Here is a 9100-nt window from a genome sequence, read left to right as displayed (position 1 = left end):
AAGTAAAGTTTGATTTGGTGACCAATCTTACAACACACCAGAAGCACTTGAGTAAACACAAACGTTTACTAAGTAAACACGTTATATAGAGGAGGATACCTGGACACACATGATAGATGATGTTGGCGCTCCAATCTTATCAGAACAGCATCATGAAGCTGAACCAACACATGGCACAACTGAGACAGACTGAATCAAGACATAGATGAGTTTCCTACCTGGTTCAGAGGGAGACAGAAGTCCAGAGTATCAGCTTCTTAGCATGCAAGCTCCTCTCACTGGGAAATCAGACGGTGCGAGTGTGTTTGAGGGAACTAGAGTGTGTGTGTGTGTGTGTGTGTGTGCGTATGCGCCCGGCCCTCAGAAGGTCTTTCCCCACTGGAAGGACACCACATAACTCTGCCAGAGAAGAGGGGGATTCTGGGAGGAGGGGAAGGAGGGATGAGGCAGGCAGAGATGAGGAGAGCAGAGTGACAGGAGGCTGCTGGCAGAGCCTTGGCTTGAGGAGGACCAGGGGACCAGCGTTTCCTGGTGCGTAGGCTTGAAGAGGACCAGCGTTTCCTGGTGCGTAGGCTTGAGGAGGACCAGCGTTTCCTGGTGCGTAGGCTTGAGGAGGACCAGGGGACCAGCGTTTCCTGGTGCGTAGGCTTGAGGAGGACCAGGGGACCAGCGTTTCCTGGTGCGTAGGCTTGGGGAGGACCAGCGTTTCCTGGTGCGTAGGCTTGAGGAGGACCAGGGGACCAGCGTTTCCTGGTGCGTAGGCTTGAAGAGGACCAGGGGACCAGCGTTTCCTGGTGCGTAGGCTTGAGGAGGACCAGCGTTTCCTGGTGCGTAGGCTTGAGGAGGACCAGCGTTTCCTGGTGCGTAGGCTTGAGGAGGACCAGGGGACCAGCGTTTCCTGCTGCTTAGCACCCCTTATCTAGGAGTCTGGATTTGGATGGTGCCAGAAACGAGTCTTGGAAAAACTTCAGTCAATTCAGTCACACATTTTCCAGGATTTTAGTAATCTCAGTCTCTGTTCTCCGTCTACCAGAGTGACAGAAAAGTAGAATAGAGTTTTTATTATATTATTATTAGCCCATATTTGGGGTTCGTTCCCCAGACATACACAAGGATCTCTATGAAGAATTTCCATCAAAACATTCTTGTTGTTAAATCTATGAATAGGTTTTTATCTTTCATAAAGGAAAATAAATACAGCTGCGTCATTAAACATAAGAGGGAAAAACAACTCTCTTCAACTCATATATGAGGCGGAAAGACAAACACTTTAAGTGATGAGGACACCAGAGAAATAGAGATGAAACCTTTTAATGTGCATCAGGAACCAGGCCTCAACACCAATACAATCACATCAGGAACCAGGCCTCAACACCAATACAATCACATCAGGAACCAGGCCTCAACACCAATACAATCACATCAGGAACCAGGCCTCAACACCAATACAATCACATCAGGAAGCAGGCCTCAACACCAATACAATCACATCAGGAAGCAGGCCTCAACACCAATACAATCACAATACAATCACAATACAATCACATCAAATATTATGAGCAGGAGAAGGAAATCAGTGCTCATCTGATTGGAGTCCTTCAAATGGCCTCCTGCCAAAAGACTACAGATCCCAAAGACAAGTCAATTACAGGGAATGTGTTAACAGGGTAAATCAAGAGCACATCGGTGTGTTTGAATACATAACATGCATCCTTCCTTCCTTCCTTGCTTCCTTCCTTTCTACCTACTGTACAGTACCTACCTACATCCGGAAGACCAATCACTGATATGAATGGATTTCTGAAAGCCATGTACAGTATTGAGCCCTTGTTTTCCCTGAGTATTTGGTTTTAAGAACAGTGTTAACTCCTGAGGGAAGAGGGAGGCATTGGTATTCAGACAGGATCCTAGTCTGTAACAGGCCAGGGCTGAGTTTCCCAGAGGCATCGTAGCGCTATGATGAACGCCATAGCTTACGATGAACGTGGCGCTACGATGCCTCTGGGAAACTCAGCCCAGAGCTACGGACACTACTGTCTAATGAAAAAGCATGAGAACTAAAAATCACTCAACCACATAAACCACATGGTCAACTTTATATGGCTTCACTCATTGGCTGAGCTTAAAATTAAAACAGATTTAAGAGATACCTCTTTTCCATGAGATCTCAATGACAGATGGGATCAAAATGTTACATTCAGACCCACTTTAGGTTTGGTAAACTACAGTATGAGTACCTAAGCATACAGAGTGGAGCTGTAAGGTACACCAAATGAATTCAGTTGGTCAGAAATGAGAAATATCTCTGTAAAACAGCAACTTTTCTCAACACAGTAGTTTATTGTTGCAAATGAAATAAATGTGTGCAAACAAAACTTGGCTATTAAAAAAATAGTTGTATCAATCAAATATATTAAATTTAGGAGACACAATAGGCACAGAGCACACTACAATGTGTGTATTGCAGCTAAAAAATATACAATTTCACATAAGCACTTCTGTTTTCAGTAAAGCCCAAGCGCAACTGAAAGAGAACGAGTTTTAAAGCATTTGAGAGTCAAGAAAGTGAGATTAAAAACAAGAGTTAAAGAGGTGGAGAGAGTAAGAGAGAGAGCGAGAGAGACGGGGAGAGAGAGAGAGAAAGAGAGAGAGAGAAAAAGAGAGAGAGAGAGAGGGAAAGAGAGAGAGAGGGAAAGAGAAAGAGAGAGAGAGAGGGAAATAGAGAGAGAGAGAGAGAGAGGGAAAGAGAGAGAGAGGGCTCACAGTGGATGACCATACATGGAGTGGAAACTCAGGTTAGGCTGAGTCATATACACATGCACACAAACACTTATACACACGCCGACATCAACATTGAGAAAACAGTGTGACAACACAACGTGCGCGCCGGCTCACGCTCGCACACTGAAGCGCACGTTCACTTCACAGGCAGACGTGCACGCACAGAGTTTTGCTTACAGAATCTAACACTCGCACGCAAACACATTCCCCTGTCCATAAATAATACGATGAACAATAATTCAAGTTTTCCCAGAATTTTACGACAGGCAGCACTTGACATAACAAAATAAAACCACTCTAAGCTTCTTAACGCGTCGCTCATGGGTTCAAAAGAAACAAACTAGGCAGCATTTTTCACTTGAAGCCCCCCGAAGGTATCTGCCACCAAAGAAATCCCTAGATCCTCCCATAGCTGCTAGCTAAGACACCTCACAGTCTGGCGTGAGGAACTGCTCTCTGAGGAGAAAGCAGCTGCTGATGGTGGTGGTAGTGGTCAGATTAACTAGCTTCATACAAAACCCTCCATCCCTCCCTCCATCCATCACCTAACAGTTAGATTAGGTGGAGACGGAGATCATTCGGGTGATGGTCTGTGTTGTGAGCACAAACAACAACACAAACAACAACAAACAAACCAAAGTATTAAAATCACAACTGACCCCCTTACGGGAGATTCTTTATGACTGAGTGGATATTGCAGATAATGAACATACTGTAGTGATCTGCAAGTAAAATCCCTTACCTGTACCTGTAGTGTGTGTGTGTGTGTGTGTGTGTGTGTGTGTTCTACGGCTTGTTGGGCTTCTCCCGCCCCCCCCCTCTCTGGCCGAGCTCTCTGGGAGGGAGGGGCACCGCCGGAGTCCCCAGCAGCCCCCTCCTGATGATGTAGGGGCAGGCCGGCCCACTGGGAATGTCTGCGAAGCCTGGGGGGGCAGAGAGCAGTCAGCACACAGGCCAGCAGAGAGCAGTCAGCACACAGGCCAGCAGAGAGCAGTCAGCAGAGAGCAGTCAGCACACAGGCCAGCAGAGAGCAGTCAGCAGAGAGCAGTCAGCATACAGGCCAGCAGAGAGCAGTCAGCAGAGAGCAGTCAGCACACAGGTCAGCAGAGAGCAGTCAGCACACAGGCCAGCAGAGAGCAGTCAGCACACAGGCCAGCAGAGAGCAGTCAGCAGAGAGCAGTCAGCACACAGGCCAGCAGAGAGCAGTCAGCAGAGAGCAGTCAGCATACAGGCCAGCAGAGAGCAGTCAGCAGAGAGCAGTCAGCACACAGGTCAGCAGAGAGCAGTCAGCACACAGGCCAGCAGAGAGCAGTCAGCACACAGGTCAGCAGAGAGCAGTCAGCACACAGGTCAGCAGAGAGCAGTCAGCACACAGGCCAGCAGAGAGCAGTCAGCACACAGGCCAGCAGAGAGCAGTCAGCACACAGGCCAGCAGAGAGCAGTCAGCACACAGGTCAGCAGAGAGCAGTCAGCACACAGGCCAGCAGAGAGCAGTCAGCACACAGACCAGCAGAGAGCAGTCAGCACACAGGCCAGCAGAGAGCAGTCAGCACACAGACCAGCAGAGAGCAGTCAGCACACAGGTCAGCAGAGAGCAGTCAGCACACAGGTCAGCAGAGAGCAGTCAGCACACAGGTCAGCAGAGAGCAGTCAGCACACAGGCCAGCAGAGAGCAGTCAGCACACAGGTCACGCTGGACTGGACGTCAATAAACTCATCCTCCAGGCTGCAGGAGCTGAGGAAGGCATGGCTCGTTTCAGTCCAGGAGGGCTCTGTCATGTGGGTGTGGGTGGGTGTGTGTGTGTGTGTGTGTGTGTGTCTGACGGGTGCTTTGTCGTCAGAGGAGGTGGTATGGTAGCCTGACACTCCATAATTATACTGAATTCCCATTTCGTCTCTCTTAATTATTCAGTCTGAACTTCATTATTCAGTCTGAACTTCATTATTCAGTCTGAACTATTCAGAGGCTCCCATTTCAGCCGTTTTCCCACATGGGCGTCGCCAAAGAGGGATTCCTCAGCGTTTAGTTCATCCCCTAACCAATCACGTCGCACAGTTTAATTCAAAGGATGCATTCAAAGGACGCTGATTGGTGTGGTTGGAATTCTAACCAAGAGATCACTTTGAACGAGAGCCTTTCCAGACCCTGAATCCCATTTTGAAAATTCAGATTCAGGGGCTGGAGCCAGGCTTGTTGTATGGTGCTGCTTAGTGGTTAAATGCAATTATTGTTAGTCGCTTTGGATAAAAGCGTCTGCTAAATGACTGTAATGTAATGTAATGTAATGTTTGACGTGTATAGGAGATGTGGATTTGAGATGGAACTGGGGTCTGTTTCAAAACTCTAAATAGGTATCCTCCCTTCCGCCATGCCTAAAGAAGTCAATCAACATGTGTTCATAATGTATGTATTCCCTTTCTCCTTCTGAATGCATCATGTTACAAAATGAGAGGTTGACAGTAAATAAATACACGGACAAACAAACCAGCAAACAAACACAAGCGACCAAGCGCTGACCTTTCATGACGACCTCCGGCAGGCCGTACGGCTCGTACTCCGTGTCGTCGTACGCCGCCGACATCTGGCTGCGGTTGCGTCGGATGCGCTCCGCCAGGCGGGCGGGGTCGGCGGGGATGGGGAACGACCCGGAGAACAGCAGCCGCCGTCCGCCGCCACTCACCTCCGCGACAGGGGACAGCGGGGGAGAGTCGGCAAGCTCTTCATCCTCCTCCTCCTCCTCCTCGGTCTGCGTGTTGGCGTGGCGTAGCTCTGGTGTGGCTGGAAGGGGGGCAGGGCGTGTCCCCCCCGCTGCTGCCCCGCCTCCATCGGACTCCTCCTCTGTCTGAGTACTGGCGGCCCTCACCTCCGCACAGCTCGCTCTGGCCGCCTCTGTGACCTTTAACCTCCGATCTCCCTCGTTGTCCGCTGGGCTTCCCTCCTCTGTCGGTCTGGGCTGGGAGTGTTCTCCGCTCTTCACCTCTGACCTCCCACCCTTGTCCTCCAGGCTCTGTGTGCCGGTGGGCTGAGGGAGCTGGTCTCGACCTGACGCGCGGCGGTCCACAGCGTCCACGCCAGGGACTTGTTGATTAGCGTTGTGTGGATCGAGCTGAATCAGGACTTCAGGACACGGCGCCTCTCTGGGTTCAGCCCCGACGCGAGGGAGAGTCTGGGTGTTTTCTGTCACTCTGGGAGGGATTGGTTTGGTCTGGGTGTTTTCTGTCACTCTGGGAGGGATTGGTTTGGTCTGGGTGTTTTCTGTCACTCTGGGAGGGATTGGTTTGGTCTGGGTGTTTTCTGTCACTCTGGGAGGGATTGGTTTGGTCTCGGGGTCTGGGTCATCTTTGTTGATGAGCTCAGTAGCTTTGGTCTGAAGTGGTGAGTTTGTGCGAGCGTCTTTGGTGACGTCTTTTCCCTCATCATTTAGTAACTGTTGGCAAACACTATCAGAGGCATCTCGGATCATTTGGGTTCTACCGTTTAGCTGTCTGTGATCTACTGCTTTGGTCTGGGAGTGTATCAAACCCTCCTCCACCTCCTGCTCCTACACAAGAAAACAACATTTTATTTATGTCTGTAAGAGTAAACAATGATATTATATATTGAGATTTTGTGCCGATCCTCACCGTGCGACCTGCTGCCGTTGGCTGTGTGGGTTCCTGAGGCCCGGAGGCCGGTCTGGGAGAGGCCGGGAGAGAGGCAGGCCCAGAGGCCGGTCTGGGAGAGGCCTGGGGAGAGGCAGGCCCAGAGGCCGGTCTGGGGGAGGCCTGGAGAGAGGCAGGCCCAGAGGCCGGTCTGGGAGAGGCCTGGAGAGAGGCCGGTCTGGGAGAGGCCTGGAGAGAGGCAGGTTCAGAGGCCGGTCTGGGAGAGGCCGGTCTGGGGGAGGCCGGTCTGGGAGAGGCCTGGGGAGAGGCAGGCCCAGAGGCCGGTCTGGGAGAGGGCTGGAGAGAGGCAGGCCCAGAGGCCGGTCTGGGAGAGGCCGGGAGAGAGGCAGGCCCAGAGGCCGGTCTGGGAGAGGCCGGGAGAGAGGCAGGCCCAGAGGCCGGTCTGGGAGAGGCCGGGAGAGAGGCAGGCCCAGAGGCCGGTCTGGGAGAGGCCTGGAGAGAGGCAGGCCCAGAGGCCGGTCTGGGAGAGGCCTGGAGAGAGGCAGGCCCAGAGGCCGGTCTGGGAGAGGCCGGGAGAGAGGCAGGCCCAGAGGCCGGTCTGGGAGAGGCCTGGAGAGAGGCAGGCCCAGAGGCCGGTCTGGGAGAGGCCTGGAGAGAGGCAGGCCCAGAGGCCGGTCTGGGAGAGGCCGGGAGAGAGGCAGGCCCAGAGGCCGGTCTGGGAGAGGCCTGGAGAGAGGCAGGCCCAGAGGCCGGTCTGGGAGAGGCCCGGAGAGAGGCAGGCCCAGAGGCCGGTCTGGGAGAGGCCGGGAGAGAGGCAGGCTCAGAGGCCGGTCTGGGAGAGGCCGGTCTGGGAGAGGCAGGTTCAGAGGCCGGTCTGGGAGAGGCCGGTCTGGGAGAGGCAGGTTCAGAGGCCGGTCTGGGAGAGGCCGGTCTGGGAGAGGCAGGCCCAGAGGCCGGTCTGGGAGAGGCAGGCCCAGAGGCCGGTCTGGGAGGCCCAGGGGGTTTGCAGTGCTGTATTCTGGGAAAGAGAAGAACGAACTCAAGGACCAGTAATACTTCCCAATACGTTTTATACCGTTGGAGAGTCTGTTTATTATATACAATATAAAACTATTAAAAATGTTATATAAAATTTTATAAAAAATATAAAATTACAACAGAGTAATCATCTCATCAACACAAATTTCCTAACTTTTTGTTTTATGTTTCTATAGCCCATATATGAACAGGTCAAATGGTTGTGAATGTGGATTCCGGGTGGTCTACCTGGAGGCCAGGGTTCTCCTGGAGAGTCTGCCGGAGGAGCAGGACAGGAGCAGCTCGTCCTCTCGGATCACCGTCACTGTGCCGTCTGCTCCTCCAGGGAGGAGGAGGAGGGGGCCCGCTGGCTCCTCCACAACCAGGGAAGGGGCCTGGTCCTGGGCTGCCTGCCTCCACAGCTCCAGCTCCTTCGCCTGCCTCTGGTTCTCCTCAGACACAGTCCGCAGCTCAGCCTGCAGCGCCACCAGCTGGACATGGAAGGACATGACAGGCAGACTAAAATTACACTGCATTTCTTTGTGTTATAACCCGCCAACTTGTCAACGTTCCAGTCAAATCCCTCGAAATGTTATGTCCCGCCCCTATAGCCTGTTTGAATCGGAAATATGTCAACATACGCGAGTTAGATGATTTCAAATGTCAGTTTTAGCTGGACTTTAAGCCCTCTGAGGCTGACGCCTGGCGCCCCCGCTGCGATCATTGGCGCCCCCCTAAGGGGGGCCCGGACCCCAGGTTTGGAAACTCTGGTCTATGGATGCGGTAATGTGGACCGAGTGAAAAAAGCCTATGGCGAAGCGAAGTGTCCCAGGCAGGGGGGTCTACCGGGGTAGAGCCCTGAATAGCACCCCCCCCCCCCGGACCAGGGCTGAGGGAGACCTACCTGTTGCTGTAGGCTGTTGACCCGAGCTCCAGCAACTGAATTCATGGCTGAATGACTTTTCCCTCCAGCCGTCTCTGTCTCCTCCGCCTCCTCTTCTTCCTCTCCTCCTCTGCTCTCATCTTCATCCTTCTCTCCATCCGGCTGCTGCAGTAACTCCTGCCCTGCCTCGACGGCATCGCTGACCCCTCCTCCAGCAGGAGGCGCCCTCTGTCGCTCCTCGGACCGGGAAGTGAGGTCATCACGCGTACCTTTCTCCCCCGTCGTCTCGTGACGATCTCCGTCGGTGTCGAGTGGCGTCGTCTCGGTAGCGGAAGACCTGGTCTCCCCGTCCGAAGCGGCGCCATCCCAGAGTCTCAGTTTCAGCTCTTGGTTCTCCTGTTTGAGAAGACGGAGTTCTGCTGCCAAGGCCTCTGCGCCGCCATCTTGTTCCTCTCCTGGAGGGGTCTTAGTTAGCTCGGGACTGGTCTTAGTTAGCTCGGGACTGGTCTTAGTTAGCTCGGGACTGGTCTTAGTTAGCTCGGGACTGGTCTTAGTGAGCTCAGGACTGGTCTTAGTGAGCTCAGGACTGGTCTTAGTGAGCTCAGGACTGGTCTTAGTGAGCTCAGGACTGGTCTTAGTTAGCTCAGGAGGGGTCTTAGTTAGCTCAGGAGGGGTCTTAGTTAGCTCAGGACTGGTCTTAGTTAGCTCAGGACTGGTCTTAGTTAGCTCAGGACTGGTCTTAGTTAGCTCAGGACTGGTCTTAGTGAGCTCAGGAGTGGTCTTAGTGAGCTCAGGAGTGGTCTTAGTGAGCTCAGG

This window comes from Borostomias antarcticus, assembly GCF_949987555.1.
Source record: "Borostomias antarcticus genome assembly, chromosome: 16".
NCBI lineage: Eukaryota > Metazoa > Chordata > Actinopteri > Stomiiformes > Stomiidae > Borostomias > Borostomias antarcticus.
Note: the sequence above shows the minus strand (reverse complement) of the source record.